Genomic DNA, 26,109 nt, shown 5'->3' with positions numbered 1-26,109 from the left:
AGATTAATTTTGTATACATTGGATTCTTAGTTGCTGCCTTTTGTTGTCTTGTAGCGGTGTCTAAGTGTATTTCGGTGCTCCCTGCTACTAGCACACTCGTTTCTTTTAGTATAATTATATATTTCGTACTGCTAACAATGCCATTATGTCATCCTGCTGAGCAATGTCCGGGTGGCACGGCCTGGTCAGTCTACAAAATCACTTGCCATCTGCTTCACAGTCTTGGACACCGTTTCTCTCAACAAAATCGGAGACAATCAAGTCTTATAAGCAATCGAGGCATGAGCTTAATTTTTTATATTCATCAATAGTCACAGCAAAAAAAATCTCGAATCACCAGTGAAAGCACAGAAAGCATCACTAATGTTGTTGCAATTTTGTTTTCTATAAAGATATGTGAAACGTCTAAAGTGCGACCATATCTACAAACAGCATAAAATAGGAAAAGTCCGCACTTAACACAAAACCAGCATTTTACAAATAACAAAAGCCGATTTCAATATTGAGAGTACTTATCTTGCAAAGTTCAGAAGGATTGGCTGAAAGGATTTAAGAAAACATCTACGCGTTCTTACCGACCTGACTGAGAAGTAATACTGCTCATTATCAGCATATCATAGCCTGAAAAACATGCGGTTTGTTTATCTCACTCCAGAATGCAAAAAAAAATATTGGAATAGCTCGCTAAAGAAGGTTTAACTTGCCGTTTACATATGATTTGTGAAACAGCGGCTGAAAGAGACACTTCTTAGGTCCCACTACATAAAGAGCATTAATTGTAAATTGTATTTCGATGCGGACAATAAGCTGAAAAACAGAAACTATAAACATTTTGTTTATGACTATCAGGTAAAACATAAGCTCACGAACGCCATCCGTGAAATGAAAGCAAAAATTATGGCAGCGAAAACAAACTACTTCTCAGTTACGCTTCCTAATTTTTTAAAACACTCCCCTGGAAAATTTTGGAAATACCTCAGCCCCAAAACACAAAAAGACACCTTCAGTTGCCAAGGACAAAATCAAAACTTCGCAAATTCCTTAAATACATACTTCCAATCTGTGTTCACAGATGACGATGGCCGCACACCGGAGAGTATTCACCGCAATCAAACACCGCTAGACATGCCAACAATAACCGAGACAGGCGTTCTGAACCTACTTTTATCAATAGATACAAAAAAAGCAAATGGTCCTGATAATATTCCAAACACTTTTTTGCAAAGATATGCCGAAGTCAACGCGAAATATTTACATTTAATGTTCAATAAATCTTTATCAACCTGTAGTCTAGCTAATGAATGGAAAATCGCGAAAGTTATTCCTATACACAAAACAGGAGGCAAAGATGACGTTTCAAATTACAGACCAATATCACTAACGTGCACGGTAGGAAAATTATTGGAACACATTATACTAAAGCATATCACCAGTTATGTTGAGCAACATAACATTTTATCGCCTGTTCAACATGGATTTCGAAGGGGACTTTCAACTATCACCCAATTACTCGAACTAACACATGATTTATTCCAGAGCATTGATAACCAAAAGCAAGTTGACTTGATTGCACTTGATTTCTCTAAGGCATTTGACAGAGTAAGCCATAAAAAACTAATTAGCAAACTTACATCAACTTTAGGTGACGGCCCTATTATCAACTGGATCGAGGACTACTTAACTAACCGATCTCAGTATGTTGTAGTTAACAATGATATTTCTTCTAATGCGCTCGTTACGTCGGGAGTACCCCAAGGGTGCGTCCTTGCTCCACTTTTATTTCTCATCTTCATTAATGATCTGCCCTCTAACATACATGTTAAAATTAAACTTTTTGCCGATGACTGCATCCTTTACAACGAAATTAACTCTATAAATGACCACGATGATTTAAACAGCGCCCTTCAAGAAGTGGTAATATGGTGTCACAAATGGCAAATGGAACTGAACATTAAAAAAACAGCCTTCTTATCTGTAACCCGTAAAAAACAAAGGTCCGAATATGTGTACAGCATCAATAACATACCGCTCACCCGAGTTCACGAACACAAATACCTTGGATTAATCATTTCACATGATCTAAGGTGGGAATCACATATTAACAGCATAGTATCATCTGCTTTAAAACGATTGTTCTTCCTTAGAAGACGGCTTCGAGAAGCGCCACCGGAGACCAAACTGTTAGCATATAACACATTTATACGATCAGTTCTCGAATATGGAAATACGATTTGGTTTCCCTACACACAACAACTCATTAACAAACTAGAAGGAGTGCAGAGAAAGGCAATTAGATTTATCTTTAACAAATACAGGAGCAGTGATTCACCATCCCAACTACTAAATCAAGCATGTATTCTTACTTTACAGAAACGCGCCAGACTAGCACGACTAAAATTATTGTTCCAATTAGTTCATAACACATTAAACATAGATACTTCGTTATATATATCTGTAGATGAATCCAGACCATCCCGGCATAAGCACCCATTAACCCTTAAAGAGTACGCATTCCGAACCGACTGTTTCAGATATTCATTTTTCCCGCTTGCCATAAAAGAATGGAATAGTCTGAACCCCTCTATTACTACTAATACATCTTTGCAGAAATTTGTAACTTTGGTAGAAGAACAGTTGAGCGATAATTAAATAGATAATTAAATCATAATTATTCAAGTACAACAGACCACTCGTATCACTGCATGTAACAGCATCTTTATGAACATATTACTTACAATGTATAAAATTGCACCCTTTTCTGTGAAAAATATTCTCTCGTTATGTGTTTTATTTTCTGTTATCTGTGTTTTTTTTTCCCATACTCATGTAATTACTTGAAAATAACAGTGTTTTTTAATGTATACCATTCCATTTGTATTCGCTTTGTACCTTCTTACTATATGCCCATCCTGTAAAAATCCCAATGGGATTGACAGTATGTGAAATAAATAAATAAATTTTGTTCAATAACGCTGTTCGTATCTGAATTTGAGCTTAAAACATTATCGCCCAACTTCACCGCCTATGCGGGAAAAAAACAAATTGAAAAGGCAAGGTCTCATTATAAACTGGCGTCAGGTATAGGAGATTAACAAGACGAGATGATATCGAAGTCTTGGTGAAACTTGGAAGATACGCCGTAAGGATGTGGTCCCTAATCAATTTTGGGGCAAATGACTATATTCCCTCCCGTTTCTGCTGTGCCTGATAAACGCGTCATGTTTACTCGAATTTAAAGCGCGGTAATTTTCATGACTGTCGAGCCTGAAACTGTCTGCGTATTGCAATCGAGCACAAAATTGGAACCTTGCTGCACTGTTTTTGTCGCTATTATTTATCGCAATACCAGTGGACGCCGCTCATATTCGAGGTCGAAAATGGCCAGTCTCTATGAAGGCTCGTCGCTCCGACGGCGTAGAAGACTACCTATGGCGTGGAGATTAGTCGAGAGAACATCGGGGAACTGAAGACAGCTGACGATCAGGGGAAATCAACACCACTTGAAAATTTTATTAAATTTTGATTTTTTTTTCTTTCGCGCACTTGCTAGGGGGTGCCTGTTATAATCAGCCAATCCTGTTCAATGACACAACTCGGCCTGCGTATTAACAGATAGTAGACAATCGCCAGATGTAACATGCGCTCTTATGTGGGTCACATGTTCGTGTCAGCATATAACAAACGTAAGGCTGCCAGGAATGCAGACTCATCTGAAGCAAAAAATATAGATCACTTTATTTTAGCCCGGACTCCGCCCCAAGAGATCTTTATTTTGCAGTCGTCTTGGGGAACGCACTTTTTGTCATACGGCCGCCGGTAGAGCCCGCCGGAGCACCAGCATCCCAGCTTACAGTCTTTCTTGCAGCCTGATGGTCCTTTCGGGGGCTTTTCAAAGCATTCCTTTTCCCCGCAGTGTGGAGTAGAGCTCCCGCAGCCAAACTTCTCTCCCGGCTGGCACGTGGGTGTTGCTTCTAATGATTCAAAATAATAAGGAAGAGAAATATAACGTTAGCGCCACTCACACAGAAGTTAGAAATAAAGTGCCTGTATGAAACAATGACGCAGACTTGAAATAAAAATGGCTGTGGCTCAGCTCGGCTGAGCCGGGTTACGCGGAGCGAAAGGCAACCGAACCAGCGGCCGATGTCGACGCAGAGACGTTTGCAGCATCCGCCGCCCTTTTCCGCTTGAGATACTTTGCCAAATTGCCGCCTAAACTGGGGTTGCGGCACACGCGAGCTCTCCTTTTCAATCCTCCGACATGTTATCAGGCATGCGACACAGCTGGCGAAACGAGAGGAGGCGAGCGCAACGACGAGGCGCGCGGTGTGACGTCCTTCCAGATGGCGCGGCGAGCGCGCGCATCCGTCATCTGCGGCGGTTGCTAGGCAACGGCTCAAGATCGGCCTCTGTGCCTCCTCGGAGCACCGCCACAGCGAAATCTCAAGTTCGTGGCCACTGTAGCTTTCGCTAGAAAAGCTTGCGAGTGCCAAGATTGCTATGTATATATAAGCCTGTGTGCTCTATATTACATAATGGCGCACCGGTACTCCTTCCGGATTCAGCTATCCGCAATTTTATGGGTTAGAAACAGTCGGCACTCAGTAAAGGCTTTGCAGAGAGGGAATTTTAGTATCCTTCATCAGAAGGGCGCGAAACACACAGTGATTCCTGCAGAACGCTGTTGGCGAGCATAGTATCAAGGTCAGGTTAAAAGTAAGACTCATGTTTATCAGATAACGTTTACTGCCTATTTTCAGCGCTACAGGCCGGGTATTTCTCCACTGTTTGGAGAAAGTTTGCCTGTCTATGCACAAGTTAACGTTCTTAGGACCAAAGCAAATAAAGTGGTCTTGCTCACCCAAACCTCGTTTTATGTACCGATGGACCTCGCATGCACAGCTAACCTAACTGTCCCCACAAAATCACTGGAAACACTGAGACTCAGATTCCTCGGTTCACTTACATTGTTAACAACTAAGCCGCATCCACATTAACACGAATCTCAATCTCCACGCAGTGAGCCTGTGTGATTATGTGGTTTACTCAAGAGTTCCCGCATATTTGCAATGAGTTGCCTATTGGGTGGCAATGTTTTGAATGACGGCCCAATTATGTAAGGAGGAGGGACGGCTAGCAGTATCGCGGCTACGTATGCCCAAATTTATATCAAACTGCACCAACTTACAGAGTGCTTTGGTGCATTAAAAAGCTGAAAAGCATTCATCACTGCGCAGACTTTCTAGTTATTCGGCTGCCACTGATGGTTCTTAAAAGGGTTTGTGAAACTGAGTGGCCTGCCCAATAGTCTCAACCTGGAGCCTTGGAATCCTATTTTCTACAGCCTCAAAGTATTTAACCCTCGCCCTCATTTTTTAAAGCAAACATTACAAAGTACGCTCAGTGCACCTGCCTTGACAGCCATTTTCGGACGCGCGGTGAGTACTCAATTCGAAGGCGCATTCTAAGCAAGGTGCTCGAAGACTGCTCAGTGAGTGTACTCAGCGAGGAATAGTATAAGCAAAAGCTGCAGCTGAGGTGAAACTCGACATCTTTACCAGGCATTCATAAAGTGCGACTTGATCACTTTTTTAAGAACTCACTTCTCAAACTTCGTCCCTTGATTGTCTCGTGCAGACAATACTGTTAAATTCCAAAGCCTAGATGCGCGTTTCGAAAGTTGCCTGCGATCAAGCGGGAGCAAAAACTCAGGTATGTATCTTCGGCGAACTCATCTCACATACCTGCTATCCAGCTCAGGGCTAGCATGATAAGCACCAAGTAAATCATGCCGCAACCAGAGAGAGAGGTTTTTCCCTTCTCAACCGGAGGAATGATGCTTGGTCGGTCTCTTGCCCTGAACGCCTTTCACGCGCAATAGTCGTAAATGCGTATTGGCACCGGCGCTTTATTATTCTCATTCAGTGTTCTTTCTTCTGCATGGGCACTCTGTCCAACGCAGTTTTTTTTTTGCCCGCTAACTTATGCGACTCCCTCATATTCACAGCACTCGTGAAAAACTTGCGTCACAGACAATCTCATCAGATGCACCTGGCAGTCAGAGACACTTGTGATCTACTCGGCAGTGTCATTCTAAGTCTTCTAGTCGGGTCTATTAAAGAAACGAGGTGAAGAAGTGTGCGTAAAAAAGGCGTTCTGGAGGAAGGAGTTAATTTTTTTTAGAAAAAAATTTCAAAAACTGTTTTACGCACAACAATCGTTGAGAGTATGATGGATCACTCAGGGCGAACCCTACAAAATATTTTTCCTAGAGTTTTCAATATTGTGATGAAGAGAAAGAGTAAGACCGGCTAAGGTTTGCATATAAAACACCACGTATGCGCTTATTGGGTGTTCGAGATGAATAGCTGAAGAACTTTATTAAGCAAGTGAGTTTAGACCGATCAAGGTCTTAGGGCCACCGCATAATCCTCGCATTACGCACATGTGTCCAGGCCACGTAGAGCCATGGGAATTTTCGCAATCTGCGCAGCAACTGTAAACTCAAATTGGGGAATCTGAAGATTTTGACCAGAAATGAGAAGTTTTTGATGTTCTGTTTAGCAGGAGCGCATCAATTTTTGCGTATTGTCTTAATGAGCGGGGAAGCACTTTATCTTCCAGTTCTCTCGTGCTGCATGGCGTCTGCTGCAAAATGCACCAGAACTACACAGCGTAACTAACCCTTTCACCGAACACAAAGCCCGTAACGTTGAGGAAACAGCTAGAAGTTAGACAGCGCAAAATATAATATTTAAGAAGTAGTGAACTGTTTGTTAATATTGTTACCACCATGTCAGTAATCTGACTATGCCGAAGGTTTCGAACGCTAAAATCATTTAGCTTTCCGTTGAGGGCGTCCACGGATCCATTGACACTTTGTAACCTATATTTCCAATCGAGGTCAAGGTACGTATTGTTTGTTAACTAGCCCACCATCACCGTGCACGCAATTTTGCTGTGCCCTGCGACCATAAATATGAGCTTTGTTATAGTATACTCCTTATGTGTGAGTTCATTACATAAACATTTTCTATGGCAGCAACTGGAAGCCCTCTCATGCGCAAAAGTTGCCTCACAATATAGACAGGCACACTGTGTTGATGCACATTGCGCCTCAGTTTCATCGGGGCCAGCCATGCATGCGCAGGCTCGTCAGACAGTTCGTCGCAAATAATGGCGAATCTACGCGTCCAGTTTTTTTTTACGTGTGATAACATGTGAAGAGCGGTAAGTAACTTTTTTTCCTGCCAACCCTTATAAAAATTTCTATAGACAGTCCATAGACTGTCTATAGACTTTAGTCTATGAAGTCTATAGACTGTCTATAGACAAATCCTTTAGACTGGTCTATAGACAGTCTATAGATTTATGGCCATACACTTTTAGTAGACTTTTGTCTATAGACGGTCTATCGACAAATGTCTACTGAAAGTCTATAGGTCTATAGGAAGTCTATAGACACAGGTCTATAGACAGTCTATAGACGATCTATAGACTTGTGGTCATATATTTCCTATAGAGTTGTCTATAGACCGTCTATAGACACTTGTCTATAGATGCACTATAGACGACCTATAGACTTATGGCCATAGACTTCCTGTAGATTACTGTCTATAGACAGTCTACAGACAAAAGTCTACTGGTCCAGTAGACATATGTCTATAGACTGTCTATAGACATTCCATAGGTGTGTGGCCTGGCAGTGCTACATACCTTTGTCTATAGACAGTCTATAGACCTCTGTCTACTAAACTTTTAGTAGACCATTATCTATAGACTGCCTATAGACAGACAGTCTACAACCATTGAAAAAGGTCACCACACAGAGTTCACAAATGACACAATCAATATACTTACAAATTTAGTTTATTTCCAAGCTATCCAGGCTGGGAATATGCAATACATGGACCATAAGAATGCACCACAGTAACATACATGTTGAAAGTAACAGTCCGGCTAGTTTCCTCAGAAGCATTCTTGCGGCCTCTTGTCTGCAGTCAATCATCCGGGCGTGTTCACCTGTACAGCACAAGGGAAAAAAGTAATATAAGAGGAACTGAAAATAAATTCCCATTCCATCTCTAAGCATGTGCTTTACAAAGCAAGGCATATCCTGGCTATGCCATTCTAGAAAGGCAATCTTGATCTTTTGGTTTTAATTTATGGGGTTCGAAGACCCAAGGCGACACAGGCTACGAGACGCTGAAGTGAAAGGCTGCGGAATAATTTCGGTTACCTGTGCAGAGTACACAGGCATTTAACATTTTGCCTCTATTAAAATGCGACCGCCTAGGCCGGAATCGAACCTGCATCTTTCAGGTCGCCAGACGAACATGATAGCCACTGAGCTATCGCCCCGGCTTCATCACTTCAGTAAATACACGACAAATAAGTGTCTTCATAAAACATTGTAACAAATACCCATAATCCCTGCAGCACTCTACTCTGAATCCAGTACTGATACTGATTTCTGTATTGCAATACTGTTACAGCCAATACTGATCTTTGTATGGCAATCATTTAACATTATTTGTAACAGACGACTTCGAACAATTGTGCCACATATCTGCATTCACTCGCAAGGAGCTGTTAAGAATGTCACCTCCATAAAATACAGATTCAGTGCACCTTACACAGGGATCCAAAAAGGAGAATATTGCAGCATTTATTCTTATAACCGCTATAGAAGAAGCGCTTCAAAATACCCTGCGTGAAGAATGGTACACCCGGCTAAATTTTTAACTGGCTTGGGTGTTGCATCGCTAAATGCACCTTGTAAAAAAGGTGCCTTTCGGCTACACTGCTGGCATATTCATGCTGTAATTTGACGTGTGAGATGTCATTTCGTGGTTCCTTTTTGTTCATATAATGTTTGAGTGCAGTACTTGCGTGTTTAGATCAACGTTATCAGAAATATTCGACTGCCACTACGAACAGCTGAAACAAGCGGCATACGCAGCAATGGATCTGGTCCACATGGCCTCATCCTCTGGGTAAACTAGCACTCCTTTCATGGCGGACAAGTCGTTTACCCAGAGTAAGTGCAAATGCGCCACCAGAACCATTGCTGCGTATTCCGCTTGTTTCGGCTCTTCGTAGTGGCAGACTGTGAATATTTATGATAACTTCGATCTAAACACGCAAGTACTCCACTCAAACACTATATTAACAAAAATAAACTATGAAATGCCATCTCACGCGTCAAATTACAACATGAATATGCCAGCAGTGTAGCCAAAAGGCACCTTTTTACAATGTGCATTTAGCGATGCAACACCAGAGCCAGTTAAAGATTTGGCTGGGTGTACGTAAGCCGATACTCAAACAGGCACAAGCTATACAAAACCAGCAGGCAGAAGCAACTAGTTCACCACAGATTTGCGCCTATAACTTGAAGCACAAAGACGGAACAGCATGCTCATACATCTGCGCGCGCTGTTAGAAACAAGCGGGTTGCAGCGCTTCTATGCCGCGCTCATTATTTAGAAAACTCATACAGCACACAGGGGCTGCAGCTGCGCCGTTTCAAAAGCAGTCGAGAGGTTGAGACAACATATTACTGTCACGATAAAATACCGTCTGAAATTCATTTAGTTTTTCCTTCAAGTGCAGCCCCAACAGCGCAGTTAAGAGATGTGTTTCTTGCGTGGAGGTAGTCTAACCCAACGCTGCTAGAAAAATCAGCGAAAGCATTGAACGCGCTCAAAGTAGAAGTAATAAGGTAGTAATTACTCAAGTAGAAGTATTTCAATGAAACAATTAACGCCTTCAACAGGCGCAGCTATAATAACACGAGAGCTTAATTTAATTTTAGGCGCAAATAAGCGGCGAGTTACATCGGCGCTTTCGTAACGTAGCAGTCTGAAATCAGAAACACATACTTAGCCTCTCGCGCAAATGGTATTCGAGAAATCTATGCACGCGTGAGCGGGATTCATGAAAGAACCACTCGGAACGAAATGGAAGCCACCTCTTGTCGAGCCGACCTTTACCCAGCTTTCAAAATGAAGTGCCCGCAAGCCAGCGGCGGCGGCCAACGGCTATGACAGACACGGAAGAATCCATACGTGTGCAACGAAGGGGAGATGGGATGTAGCTCGTGGGTTCTTCGCGGTGTTTGAGGACGCCGGCCATTCGCGCCGGCAGCGAATTTTATTTACCCATCACACTATAAGCATTCCTCCAGCGCCGCTTGACTACAACTTTGACAAACGCCTCGCGCTCCAGTCAATATCGTTACCAGACACCTTTGCTGAAACGTCGGCGTCCACGACGCGCACCGAGCGAGCGTAGTACATACGTAGCAAGCAATGCACACCTCAAAAAGAACAACACTCCATGGTCCAGACAGGCGATAACACAAAGATTAGAAAATAAATATAATCCACCACAGAACGAGAGTGTATGTAAGTACGTTTTCGGAGGTGCAAAGTAAATTGAGCTCACACGGCGCTAACTAACGCACAGTTCCATTTCGGCCGTCATTCACAGGCTAAACAACATTTCTGGCCGCAAATATACCTTGAAACACGAAAAATCTGGTAGCCAGCTCGCGAGGAGCGGCTTATCGTCAAGGGCATCGCACAAATTGCCTTTCCGCGCGTTTGTAAAGACAGCGGCACAGAGATAAGCGGCATTAGTCGAGAACCCGATGGCTTCCGTCTTAGAAACGAAGATAGGACATTTGTAACTGCGCACATAATCTGTTCTGCACACACAGCTCTGCTTAGAGTGGTTTAGGAGACCAAAATAATAAAATGTAAACAAGTAGACTTACCGTAAGCGGACGATGAAGCTGGATTTTGAAGAAAACGTAATCCGCGAAAAACACGCCAACACCACCGATGCAGCCACGCACAGGGTTGTTTGCAGCCTGAATGATTTTCCGCCGTGTCGCGGTAAAACGGGTAAAATGTGAAACAGAAACCCACTTGACGGTCGTATCTTTATCGCTCGAACTCTTGCCGTGTGCAGCTTGATCTGATATCCAAGACCACAGAAGGCAATTGGTTTATAAGCTTAAATTCTTCGCTTACCCCCTAAAAATCTTATTGTTTTCATGAAAACAGGACCGAAATCTAACTGCTTGTCCGTATACGCACCGCATCTCCAACCGAATAGTATGTGGTACAATCCTCAAATAATAATTATAATGTTGCATAGCATAACGTCTTTTTTGCGTGTGTTCGTGTTTAGAAAACTGATATGCGCGACATCAGCGTGTCATCGGCTCCGAAGCAACAGGTGCAAGAGTAGGAACGAAAAATTACTGGCTTTGTGATTGTTGCGTCGCAGCACTTATTCACGTGAATACAAACTGCAAAGGTATAAATGGCAGATGTTAATCGCACAGAGGACCAGGCTCTTTGAGACTATTCTAAGGTGTTTCTAAGGGATGTGCGCTTCCTTGAGTTCTCACACCCGTCTTTCCCCCTTTATTTTCAGGACGTTTTAAAGAGAAATGTAGAACCGTTGATGAAATGTTTCTGATTTCAGCGCGTTGGACAGGAACGATCGAAAGATGGAATGGAATTGTGTGGAGCGATTCCTTTAAGGGACAGCGTATTCCTTCGATGTAGTATAGTTTGCGGGCGCCTTTACTTCAAGAACGGCTGCCTTTCCTCGGCTTACTTGTTAGCATTAAATATTTAATTGTATTGACAATATACGTCACGGCATAACGAAAAGGATCTTGTCAAGGCTCCTGAAAACAATATACAGGAGGGTGTTGTAATGTCCTCAAGCAATACTTTTTAATTTCCGTAATAGAGAACGAGGTGGAGGACTACCGACATAGTTGTGGTCACCAGATGCAGGTCCCCTCAGCATGCAGTGCAAAAATAAATTGACATTGTACTGGACTTAGTCGAAAGTCAGTGTATCGAACATTGTTAGATAAAATTAGGATTGTTATAGACTGGTCTATAGACAGTAGACTATAGTTTACAGTCTATAGACGAAAGGAAATTGAGGTAGTTGTAGACTGTAGTCTATAGAGAGTCTATAGACCGTCTATAGACGAAAGGAAATTGAAGCAGCTAAAGACCGTAGTCTATAGAGAGTCTAGACCGTCTATAGACGAAAGCAAGTTGAAGCAGCTATAGACCTTAGTCAATAGACAGTCTATAGACCATCTATAGACGAAAGAAAATTGAGTCAGCTATAGACTTAAGTCTATAGAACGTCTATAGACGAAAAGAACTTGAGGCAGCTATAGACCTTGGTCTATACAGTCTATAGACCGTCTATAGACAAAGGGAAATTGTGGCAGCTATAAACCTTCGTCTATAAAGAGTCTATAGACCGTCTATAGACGAAAGGAAATTGAAGCAGTTATAGACTTTAGTCTATAGAGAGTCTATAAACAAAAGGAAATTGAGGCAGCTATAGACCTTAGGCTATAGCGAGTCTATAGACCGTCTATAGACGAAAGGAAATTGAGGTAGCTATAGACATCAGTCTATAGAGAGTCTATAGACAAAAGGAAATTGAGGCAGCTATAGACCTTAAGCTATAGCGAGTCTATAGACCGTCTATAGACGAAAGGAAATTGAGGTAGCTATAGACATCCGTCCATAGAGAGTCTATAGACTGTCTATAGACAAAAGGAAATTGAGACAGCTATAGACCTTAGTCTATAGAGTGTCTATAGACCGTCTATAGACTAAAGGAAATTGAGAAAGGTATAGACTTTAGTCTATAGAGAGTCTATAGACAGTCTATAGACGAAAGGAAATTGAGGCAGCTATAGACCTTAGTCTATAGAGTGTCTATAGACCGTCTATAGACTAAAGGAAATCGAGACAGCTATAGACTTTAGTCTATAGAGAGTCTATAGACAGGCTATAGACGAAAGGAAATTGAGGCAGCTATAGACCTTAGTCTATAGAGTGTCTATAGACTGTCTATAGACAAAAGGAAATTGAAGCAGCTATAGACTTTAGTCTATAGATTTTCTATAGACTATCTATAGACCAAAGGAAAAGTCTATAGGATGGCTATAGAGTCTATAAAAAGTCTATAGACAGTCTATAGACCATTTTCATAAGGGAATGGTACGCTTTGACTGCATTTGGAATCCCAACTGTTTAATTCTAGGCAAACCGAAAATGCAAAACTATATTTTTTATCTATAGCTCTTCCTTCCTTCATTCGTAAGAACTGTTGGAATAGATCTTGAGTACTTGTGGCGAGTAGTTCTGTGGTCTTTCTTAAATGTTGTTTAATAGCAATAAAGAATACTAAGCTATTTAACCATCTAATTCGACTCTGAAGTTGCCGTGCGATTTTCCTGCTTACTACAACTTTCTTTTTGTGCGCTAGGGTTAGGAAGCACGTGGCAGCAGACCCGAAGCCTTTCGACGACAATGGCTCATCTCATTATGCCTCCTCCATTCTTTCTTATCTTTTGATGTCCTGCACATAGTTATTGCAGATTACTAATTGAAACTATTCATTGCTACCAGCAACTCGATCTACCCATGTCCTGTACGCATACACTGGATTCGCGGTCATGCTCACGATCCACATAACATTCAAGCAGATGCTATGACTCACATTGACACATCAGACGACCCGCCACCTTCCCCTCTTCCGCCAGATCCGTTCCTGTCCCATGTGTCCGATTCACAAGCTCTGCGCCAGCGAACACGCGCTCCGTGTTCGCACCCTCTCCCCCGTAGCCTTACTCGGCAGGAGGAGGTATCAGTGCGCCGGATTCGGGCAGGGGCGGCCCTGACCCCATCTGTCCGTTATCGGTGGGGTGATAAATATCTGCCAGCAACTGACAGGTGCCCTCACTGCGGCGCTGCACCGGACATTTGTGATGTGCGGCACCTGTTGTGGACTTGCCCAGCGACGGCCCCTATTAGAAAACGGCTCCTCCGGGAGGTCGGCCTGTGGTGGAACCGCGAGGGGGACTATGTGAAGTGGACTATGGACAATCACTTCACCAGCAGCCCATGCGAGCACCTCGCCGAAACTGGTCTACACTCCTTCTTTTAACTTTCTGTAACCTACATTCCACTCCCCCTTTTCTCAACTTATGCCTCACGGCAGACTTCTCGAATAAAAAAAAAACTCGATCTAGATCGACAAGTAAAGCTTCCAGTTGTTTTTGTATCCTTGTTTCGGGTGACACTGAAAGACGCTTTCCGCAGCGAGAATTTTCGAGACGCGAACTTCCAGAATGCTGGCGCGTTATGGTAGCCTCATGTTGTAAAGTCAAAGCCGTATCAGCTCGAAACAACGAACATCGTACATGGTCAGCGAAACTCTTGTACAAGGAAATAAAAAGTTTAGTGGCTAGCTGGAAAATAGCAGATGGGCGTCCCTTCTCATCGTCCAGCTCCGTTTTACCAAGAGCTCTATTATGCGCGTCTGTTTCTTAATTGTTATTTTCAGCCTCTTTTGTTATGTACACAAAACCTATTTTCAGATGTTATGAGGTGATCACATCCCAACTAACGGTACGCACTGCATTTATTGCAGGTATTAGAGCTATATAGTTCCAACACTCTGGCCTGGGCTATAAGCCCTCGGGTTTCTAGTTGACGACTAAAAAAGAATTTTACATACTAGTTACGTTAGCGAAACATCGGAAGTGCTGTCTGCAAGATATCAGTCAGCGTAGGCAGTGATCCAGACGCCCTCTTCCAATAGTGTCAAGTTCAAAAATATCAAAAGTAAGAGGCAGCTGCTCCAGACGTAAAGTAAGGTCGGGCTCATTGCTAAGCATTACAGAAGGTGCGGCAACGAAATGCGTTTTGTTCTAGCAGTCCTCTCAGTCATGACTGTCGAGAAGTTCGATGTCTCGCCACTAACGTACTTCTCCATAGAGCCAAGTGAGTTTCAAATTCAATCTTAAGCCATCTTGCCGCTAACGTTAAAAAAATCTCCGCTTCAGAAATCGCCCAGTCTCTGCGCTGTAGCTTTCTAAATAACACTAGGCTTTGAAAAGTTGCACGTTCGAGGGCTTTCTCAGTGTAAGCATTACAACGTTGACACTGCAGTCACCGTGGCCAATTGCATTTACCCAGCATAAAGTGCATGCGTTGTGGTTCGAACTACTGGCATATTGCTATCGAGACAATTATTATAGTGAATCGTAAATTAGCTATAGCTTCAATTGACAGCTTTCAGTAGTGGTTGGTTGGTTGGTTTATGGGGTTCAACGTCCCAAAGCGACTAAGGCTATGAGAGACGCCGTAGTGGAGGGCTCCGGAAATTTCGACCACCCCAGGTGGTCGAAATTTCCGGAGCCCTGGCGTATTAATCTAAGGATGCTGTTAAAGGCAGATTTAAATACTCTAATTCACTTTTAAAGAACTATTATGTAGCAGGAAGATAATCAGCCTTTTTATGAGCAGCCAGAAGGAGACGACTGTCATTGGTTTGGTTTATTGGGGTTTAACGTACCGAAGCAACTCAGGCTATGAGGGACGCCGTAGTCAAGGGCTCCGGAAACTTCGACCACCTAGGGTTCTTTAACGTGCTCTGCCATCACACAGTGCACAGGCCTCCATAATTTCGCCTCCATTGAAATTCGGCCGCCACGGCCGGGATCGAACCGGCGTCTTTCGGGTCAGCAGCCCAGCGCCGTAACCACTGAGCCACCCCGGCGGGGTCGACTGTCATTGAATCAATGCAAAACCTAGGAAAAAATTGGTCGTTCTATGGTAGTGGGAAGGGACAATTCATCGTCATTTGTTACACTCTGCATAAATTTAAAAACAGGTAGAAATAAACACTGCATGCTAGCCTTGGTACGCTAGTCGATTCACTTGTACTTCCATTAGAACAAAACACTAAAATTATGGTGGTGCTATTAAAAAACACACTAAAATTTAGTGTCTTGGCCCGTGGGCTCTGAACCATGTTCGTGTCGGTAATAACAAAGGTAGTTGGCAGCCTAAACAAATAAAGATGGTAAAATTTTCCAGAAAAGTGACACACTTAATCAGTGCGTTCATTTTGTTAGATAACAACCTTTGAACTGCCAGCTCTTATGAACGCTATCAGATATTTAAAACCTGGTGTCAGCTTTACCTATTCGCTCCCTAAATCAGGTGCTACCTTGCGCAGATAATGTTTACATAGCTGTTTATGGTTAAATACCAAGGAAAAAGATCCGAAAACATGTTTTCTTGTAAATGTCTGAGAACATACGTGGAAAAAAATTATCTTAAACCGTAGTTAAGGACCCGCTGAGACAGTTTGTTAGTATTGAAAAATCTTCCTGCTATTACGCTACTCATGGGCCGTAGTTTCCTTTCAACGAAAACGGGGATCAATTCGCTGCTTTCACATTGTAGTTTAAAGGAGCGATGCAACTTCACCAGTCCACGAAAGAAGAACACGTCTCCAACAAAGGAATACGACACATCAAGTGTCTGGTTTCAGTATGGCGCTGAGCTATTAGGGGAACGACCTGGCAACCAGGGCAGGTTTTCTGATCTCTGCATAGAAGAAACAGAAGAGGAAGTTGAAGCAATGCGCCAGGAACATCTTCATATGGCACTTTACAGAAGCGACGCTATAGTCATGCGCCAAACTTCAAACTCACGATGGTATTCGTCGTCATGAGCAACTGACTCATCTAAACAGCTACTCTGATCGAACAGAAGTTTTCTAAAACACTCGTTTTTGTGTATTTAAGGAGCATAACCTCCGCAACAGTTATTCCATTCAGCAAGATTTTTATGATTTTACTGTATGCATGGAGCATGTTGTTCGGGGTGTGCTGCACTAAAAGAATTGTATTTTTTGCAGTTGTCGGCAAATCTGCCTTTGCTGAGATGCAGAGATTGGGAGGAGTGAATACCCAGCATTTAAAAATTTTTTATTCAGTCAACAATAAAAAATGTCATACCAAAGATAGTTTACACGAAAGCCTACATTTTGAATCGTAGCCAGGAAAGTTTCATTGCTGCAGCTTAAATATATCTTTTAAAATTCTTACTAACAAAGATAAAAAATCAGTTTTTTTAGGTAACCAAAATACACTACCAAATTGTTCACTGAACATTCCCGAGCAGTATATTGAAACGCGCTGTAAGCGGCGCTCAAAACTGGAAGCTTGTTTTCTTGGACCGGAACATAAATATGGCAAGAAAATTTCAGTCCAGTGTTCGCCTCTCAGCCCTCCCCACACCTCTCGCTCAGTGGACACCACTCGCTCATTGGGAAAGGCAACACTGAGAAGCTTGTCGCTGTTAGTATATTGGCCAAGCTAATCGCCGTCTCCACTTAAAGAAATATTGTTTCGTATTCAGGTTAAAATTGACCCATTAGCTCTCAGTGTTCATTTTTCCGGTCTTAATTTGTATATCACTTCCTCCGTAGGAGAGCACTGCGGGCCAAACGAAGAATTCGGGTGTACAAGCGATGGGCCATACTGCGTAGAAAACAAGTGCAGCGAAGTGCCGAGGCCAAAAGGCATCCTTTGCCCACGCATATGCCAGGAAGGGTGCTGGTGCACGAATGACACCTACCGAAGAGATCTGGACGGATTGTGTGTCCCCTTGGACGAATGCTATCCACTGCAGGGTTGACCCAATATAAGATTCTATGTATTGATGAATAAATCAGTTTTGTTTGTGAAATCACATTGTGATTTTATTATTTTCTGCAGCATGAATTTATGCCCACTGATTGGTTCTGTTTTTTATTATTCAACTTATTCTGTCACTTTATTTTTTGCTTAGTTTACACAATTGTATAATTTGACTGCTTAGTGCTGGCTTCAATCCTGCTCTTTTTAATTTCCTCTGTAATCGACAGATTGCCTCTGTTCAAGTGGAAGTTTGCTTTATTTGCAGCCATTCCTATGTGTGCGCTGTTTGTGCTGCTAGTTTTGCAGGGACACTGGCCCAGTCAGGCGTTCATTGCTATCGCCTTTCGCCTCTGCCCCTTGGCACTGCTTCTGTACTGTCTTAAGCATAATAAACAAACAAACAAACAATATTTATTCCTATTTTCAAGTGATACCCGCTGCAGCTCTCCCCAACACGTCATTAAAACTTTAATGCTACTTACTGCCTACTGATTTCAATGGCTTGATGCTTGTGTTTTCAGGCAGTCACGTATGCAAACGACGTCTATTAGTTTCCATGGGCTAACTCTATTAATTTCTACTAATCAGTGTCTATTAGTTAGGCTATTAGTTTCCATATTCGCCAGGAAACCCCGAAGACATGCGTGTGGTCCGGGATTTGGGAACGGTAGAGACGGTTAGAAGGAAGACAAAATTGGTTATGAGGAAAGAAAAAGTACTATCGGAGAAAAAAAGTGGTATACTACCCGCGGCGGGATCTGGTGCAACCGGCTAAGATGATTGGCCGGTTTTTTAACGTCCGCGAACACTGGCAACACTTTAATATTAATATTTATTTGACGATCCTGTTGCACGTTATGAGAGGGGTCCGGTGTAAAAGTTGACCAGTGACACCTTGGCAAAAACCTGGCACCCTACATTTTTGCAATAGCGCAGGAGGTCTGGAAGCATAGTTCTTCACAATGAGACAAAAAAAATGCAATTCAAGGGAGCATAAAATAGCGATCCAAGGTCAAACACCATCACAGGAAACTACAAAAATTATACAGCAAAGTGAGCCGTTGACTTCTTTAGACCAAAGTACGGGTAAGAAAACAGAAAGCGCAAAACCAATAGCACCACTCGCTCAACAAAAAAGTGCTCTCAAGGAAAAAAGCAAGCGCTAAGAGCAAGAATTAAAGGTCACGTGTGCGAAAGAAACAGTTCCGTTAAACTTTAGAATGAGACATCATCTAGGCGAATATTTTCTTCTTGAAGTTTATTATGTATTTCTCAAAGGCCAATTTGCCCCAAAGCCATATTTTTACCCCAAAAAGACTACTTTTCAAAATTTTTGAAAGTGTTTGCTGGAACATTAGGTAGTGTATGCTTTACAAACGCTCCGAGGTTAGCCTCGTTTCCAGATTTTTACCATATAAAATCATCTTCAACTAGTTTCACTAGTTGCTAGTTTCGCACATTTCCTGAATATGCTGACAAATAAGTAAGAAATGATACGCAGTCAGAATTTTTGTTCTTTATTTTCGTACTTCGGCTAATAGTGTTAAACGCAACATTAACCTTGTACCGAATGGGCCGATTTTACTTCGTCGTTTAGTCATCTCGTGGCGTTGCTTGTGAGTTATTCGTAATCGATAATTTTCTTTTTGCATTGATTCCTCGGCACGCAACTGCTATCGGACTGGCGCCGGTACAGGCCCTTGTCACACCAGCACCCTAAGGTGCACACCATCGAACACGGGAGCAGCCCTGTCCTGCGGTGGGGTTGGTCGCATGTCCTCTCGCCGCAATGTGGAGTCGGGCTGATGCACCCGTATTTCTCTCCAGGCTGGCATTGACCTCGCCGGCGATGCTCAAACGGATTGGGATCCTCCGGCGCTGCAATTTTATTCATAGTACTTACTCCATGCGTTCCACCACTACAAAAATTTTTCGACAGTGTCCCCTATGACACTCCGTAAAGACCGTCCTTAAAGGGAAACTGCGTAAGTTTTAGAAATCAACGAGCTTAAGAGGGTCGAATGTGTGAAACTTGGAGGTAAAGCATGCGAAGTCTTTACGGGCTAGCGCTTGAAATAGGGAAGTAGTCGCCGATTAAAATCCGGACGCCCTTCAAGCTTCTCCGCAACGCACAACGCCAAGTGGGGGACACATGATGACGTCATCGAAGGTATCGGTATACATTTCCAACGCGCAAACGCCTTCTTTGAAGGAAAAAGCAACGCCACCGAAGGCAAACCCTGCCGATAGTTGTTTGGCAGCGTCTAACAAGTGAGGGCAGGGTGCGGCTGACGACAGCGGTAATTTGAAATCATACCTTCCGTGACGTTACGCTGAATTTTTCTGCACACCTCCAGTGCATTGAGCAGAAGCACAAAATTCAATCGTCGATTATGTCACTATTTTAAATGCTAGTGCAAAAACTCTTGGCATGCTTTACCTACAGCCTATATAGATTTGAATCCTTCAATATCGGAAAATTCTCAAAAAAGTGCTGCAGTTGCCCTTGAAACATCTGTCGATAATGTCTAATGGCAGCAAATGATATTAAACCTCTCCACGTCAAACGTGAGATAGCGTTCCTATCCTTCCTTCGTCAACTAATTCATGGAAAACTAGGCATCTCTCCAGCCCTCTATGTGCAGTTTCAGAAACGCGCAGAACTCGTCGTTGTCATAATCACACTTTAGCACCATACTTTGGCGCATACTAACGCTTTTAAATTTACTTTTTTTTTCCCGAGAACGATTGATGAATAGAACGGCCTGCCTCTACAAGTGATATCGGCTATTGATTCTGACAAGGCACTTTGTGAGCTATTTTAGATTGTATATGTGGTATATTAGACAGTTTTATTGTTCTCTGTGTTCTACAATTCAGCTGTATTGAGTGAACGTATTTTTCTGCCCTCCCTGCCTGGACCCAAGTGAGGGTCCGCAGTATTGTGAATATGATAATAATAATAATAATAATAATAATAATAATAATAATAATAATAATAATAATAATAAATCCTAAACAACAGTCTATAGGCAATACAAATTCTCTAGACAGTCTATAGACAATCTATCCATATATGGCCATACACTTTTAGTAGACTTTTGTCTATAAACAGGCAATGGACTATAAATAGACAAAAAGAAATATCTATAGGAAGCCAATAGAGTCTATAAAAATCTATAAACTGTCTATAGACCATTTTTATGGAAAGACTATGCAGACAGAAAATGCCAGAATGCCAATTTCTTCCTTACACTGCCTGTAGCTCGCTTGGGGTGATGATGGTGTTAAAGCACTGATCTGATAAGCCTCGGATTCCATATGTGAGCATTATCGCTTTGTTTGTGATACAAGTGGGCACTAGATTTATCTCGATTGATCGCATCCAGGCGCAGTCGGGTCTACGTTGTTGCAGAATGTTCTAGTAACTTTGAATGCTTTATCTCGAAAGTTCAGCATCAGCTTTAAAAAGAGCACAGCCGAGAGCGGCGGGCATTCGTTTCGACGAACGCCAAGCACGCTTGTTACCACGCATCCCTCGAGTGACTCAGTTCTTTGCGGGAACAAGTCAGCCCAAGTAAATAATCTCGTTTAGAAGCCATTTTCGCTGTCTTCCTGATCTCCGGACTGCAGTCACCACTACGTGGCAATATACGCGCGCGTCGTCTCGTGCAGGCAGGTTTAACGATGCCACTCCACAAATGCTTTCTGCCTGAACTCAAAATTGGAATGCCTCCTGCTCACGAATTGATTTCTGACAATTACACATACCTGTTGCATATCTCGCTACGCCAAAGTACGCCTTTATTATGCGGGTATTTCGAAGTCGGACTCCTTTTGTCGGTGAGGGAGCGCTGGAGTTCATTCTACACAAGGTAGACATGGATATGCAGTGCGAAGCAAAATTTTGCCGGATGTTTGTAGTACCAAACAAAAATACTATTGCTTTACAACCCATTTGCTTGATAATAATATCCAAGGGCCAGAACATAATCATAGCTTTATAGAGACATCTCATGCGATAGGCTGGCGTGACTGTGTCGAAATAAATTATTCAGCTCATACCGTAAACTTCTTCTGCCGACTGTTCCCCCCCCCCCCCCCCCCATTTCTTCCTTTACGGAATGGCGGCAAGGCTTCAAGCCTGTCCACTCGTTTTCTTAAAATACCATAAGAAAACTGAAGCTTAATGAGCGACACCATAGCAAGTCGTGAACTGCTGATCTCCTCCTTTTATCAAGTCCAATCTGCTTCGTGAAGCTGGGATTCTTGACTTAACTTGTTTTTTCTCAGAAAGACCAACACCGTTACTACGAACTGCGCAATCACAGTCCTTTGACTTCTCACCTGATACGCCGTATGGGACCCTGGCATATGCGCATGCAGCAATGAACGCCAGGATAATCAGGGATGTTCTCGAAACCATACTGTCCCTGCTTTTGCATTGGCGGCGCATTGAAGGCTGAGACGCAAGCAGGCTACAACCTCGCTTTTGGTTTATGTAGAAATGGTTTACAAGAGGGTAAGGAGTACTTCCTCTGCGTCTACCTACGCACTAATCTGTATAAATGTAGCGCAGCGTAGGGAAATCCAAAGAGTTGAAGTCGGCGGTTTGGGGTGTCTTTATATTAATCTGTGTTCATTTTTTCTACGCTGCAGTGATGTGAAGACGTAACAGTTAGTGATTAATACCAATTGAGTTATGTATTTGTGAGTTTGTTTCCTTGTTCCTCAGTTGCCACGCTTTTTTTTTCTGTGAGTAAGCGCGGTGACATCACTTTAGTCGCGCTGGCAGCTTTTCACACCAGTAATCTGGTCTCAATGAAAGAGTGAAAGAGTCCTTCTCACACAGCTTGCATGCACGCTGTAGTTGATTTCAGTCTAGGTGGCTTATATAATCTAGCATGACACTAATCCCTCCGTAGAGATCACACGTTTTGAGCGTGACAGCCAAATAGCCGTCTAAGAGTGGCTTCGCAAATAAGTTTTCTTTTTCTGCGAGATTATGACACACATCTGAAATAAGATCGTGCGCAGAATTCACGAGAAGAAAACACGGACTGAGTTTACTCCATGTATTTCCAGCTGCTCAAAACCTCGTTCTATATATTCATCTTCCTGTTTGCTTTTTTTTTGACAGGTAGGCACGATGATAGAATGCTGTGCAGACTATTTCTAAAGAAGAGAATTTTGAATCAATCTCACAGCTCTCCCTACCTAAATTTTTTTCTGAGAATGTATAGACTGCTAACTGACTTTTGTCTATAAACTCTATACATTTTCTGGACACATCCTATAGACTAGTCTATAGGCAATATAAATGCTCTAGACAATGCTCTAGACTAAACCCTCATTGCAGAGGACAGCTGTGATAGCCCTTATCAAGTTCTTCAAGGACACTGGATTGAGTTCAAGGTTGTAAACTTTCAGTGTGTGCCCTGTGTGCCCTGTTAGTAATGGCCTATGAACACGTGGAAAAGTGATCTCCCTTTCTTCCTTTCCCGTTCTATCTCTGCCCTCGTAAGCCAATATAGTCTATAAGGTGTTTACAAGCAGCCTATAGACCACTTTTATATGGGCTACACCCGAGCTTCTATCCTCCGTTTGTTTCTTAGTCCTCGAGGTAGCCAGATCATTTTGTTGTCGTTTTATTTCGGTCTTTATTACTGCATACTTGGAGGCAATGGATAACTTGGTGACTGCTGTAGGGACGCCGTAAAGGCGTATATATACACAAGTATGTGAGCCCACATCTGTGGCCTACTGGCAATGGCACACTGCTGATGAGACCAATTGTAGCAGGATGGAATCGCGACTGTGAGGGACAGAATCATTTTATTGGAGAAGAAATGAACAAATGCCTGTTTCTGAGCGGTATTAAAAGATCACAGATGGCTGAATTTAAAGGGGTACTAAAGACAACTCTATCCAATCTTTATTGTTGCTTGGCTATGGGGTTGTTTGTCCAGCATGGAAGGAGACGCTTAGTGCTAAGAAATTTTATAAGCTTACGACTGTCTGGAAAAAAAAGCTAAGCGCAAATAAAGGCGAAAAAAATTTTTCCACATCAGAGGCGTTTTCTATGCTTCAGGCAAAGTTCTAATTGCGTTGGCATTACCTATATCTTTCTAAACACCGAGTTACCGTCTTAGTAAAGAGAAAAGGGGGGCTGAGATCACTGGCTCTCTTTCATTCAGTGTTGTTAAAAAATTGGTGTCAGTTTTTTCCCTTTTTTATTTTTGTCTATGTGGCCAATTTTGTCCGCTTTCCAGCGCACGCCGTGGGCTTTTCGCGTCAACTGCTTGATTATAATCAATCGCAGAGTTTGCATGCAGCACCTTTCGCGAAATTACTGTAGGCTATTTTTTTAATATAGATGGTGTCGAAGAACTTCGTTTTATGTAACAAGTTGATGCGAATCAGGTAACGCGGTCCTTTTACCAACATTATTTCGTCAAGGCAGCTTTGGCCCGATAACTTATGTAACCGGTGCATTATTCATTCAATGTGACACCTGCATGCATATCTTGTGCGCATTTCATTTTAATTATTTTATTGTCTTGTCTCGATGTTTTGTTATCTAATCAACCACGCGTACTCTTTTTATGACTGCACTTTTTGGGAGCGCAATAGAGGTTGGGCACAGCATCCGCCGATAAAGTAAGATGGAGGCAAAGAGGGTCAGATGCAAACAGCAATGACTCAAGGTAAAAAAAAAGAGATTTCGCAAACTGTTTTGCAGCGATGCCATTTCATGAAACAGTGTAAGGCACCCCGAAAGAAACATACGTTCGTCAAGAAAGTAAGGAAAATCGCCAGTCAAATTTAAGTGGTATAACAGGTACCAAAAGCGAGAAAAATGGCAATTACAAAAGCTTCTGTCGAGAAACTTCCCGCTAGGCGCTACATTTTCTCCTGCTTCCTCCAAAGCGCTTTGAGTGTATTCAGTAGAATTAACAGCTTTATGGAACATTTTTTCTTGAGGTTAATCACCTCATTTAAATTTAAAAGGAGCCCCTTCGGTAGTTAGTGACTGCGACATTGCAACTAGCCTGGAAAGCACGCGGCCGCACATTGCCGCAAATGCATAGTAAAAACAACAGGTGGCAATGAAGAAAAATGCGTTCCACTCTTTAGCCACACGAGAGTGCTGTTGCGGCTTCATAGGCAGGGTGATAGGGAGATATTTGAAGCATTTTGCATTGATAAGGCAGGGGACAAGTGCATGAGCACACCCTCAGTAGCCCTCACGAAAAAAGAGATAATCTATCTGTCAAAAAACTTGCGCGTCAATTTGGTTTAAATGTTTACTCTTTGTTATGACAACCTGCTTCGTGATAAAGAGAAGGGGGCGGGGTACAGTCTCCTGAGCATGCGCCGAATAGAAGTGTAAAAATCTGTTATGTGTGCATTAAAACATCAGTTGATGTCTAGAGTGCTGTCCCGTCGGTTCCTGTTGTCGCTGTCCTTGTGCTTTCCACGCTAGTTGCAATGTCGCAGTCACTAACGAATTCACACCAACTAGCCCAACTGTCTTCCATGATCATACCCTTCGGTAGTGGAACCTTATTCACTAGGATAGCTTTCAAGTGATTTTTTTTCTTTTATTACGAATGCGATCCCCTGCTGACGGTCGTTAATTCCGTTATCCATAAGCACCTAGCATGTCCAGAATAGCCGTAAATATGTCCAGAAATTTTCTTGCGCTATTAGAAGAGGTAATTCTTTTTCTTATCTATAACTCGGCTTTTATAATGTGACTGCTGCCTGTCCATGCCTAATGCTTCTCCGCTTCCTCGATGAGACTCCGCCTTTATTCTGATTTATTTTGAATTTTCCCAGATTTCTGGTGTCTCATGACTTTTCGTAGAGGGATTTTACCGCCACTCAGTACGCATCGGCATCAGTTCAGCAGTAAAGTCATATTTGTGTAGAAAAAACTCTGAACAGTCAATAATTTTCATTTTTTCTCTTCTTCCCGTCTTCTTTACTTAACGAACTCTCCTGCATATTTGTTTACAACCACGCGAATTGCTTTTGCCATTAAAGCACTGTAAAGACATAATTTTTGCTTGCGTGTTTTCTTCTTTCAAACATTGCGTTAACCATTAAAATACATGGTTCACCAAGCGGTGTTCGCGGACGTCCGCTAAATGATTTGTAATTGAAATTTTCTTCGCGCAGTTTTGGCTTGCTTTTCATCGATCGAACAATGGCTGTGCCGTGTAGTTTTTGTCTAGGTGACGTGAGGCACAAAAAAAACAGCAATTTAACTGCTTATACGTCATTTGTTGCAATTCTAGCTATTGAAGCATCCTGGTTTAATTGCTGTAGTAAGTTAAAGCTACGTATCACCGTTTGTAATGCTGTTTATTCGTGCGTCATGCGACCTAAACATCCACTACACGTCACGGCCATCGTTCGGTTGATGAAACCAAAACCGAAACTTCATGACAGAAGAAACTGAATTATATTGTGACGAAGACGAAGCTGGCAGTGGCGCGGGACGGAGCGCTCGCGCTAGGCCAGCGGCCATTAAATCACCTCTCGTT

Source organism: Amblyomma mixtum, chromosome 4 (assembly GCF_055824585.1).
Source record: "Amblyomma mixtum isolate Tamu chromosome 4, ASM5582458v1, whole genome shotgun sequence".
NCBI classification, from domain to species: Eukaryota; Metazoa; Arthropoda; class Arachnida; order Ixodida; family Ixodidae; genus Amblyomma; species Amblyomma mixtum.
This window is presented reverse-complemented; position numbering follows the sequence as displayed.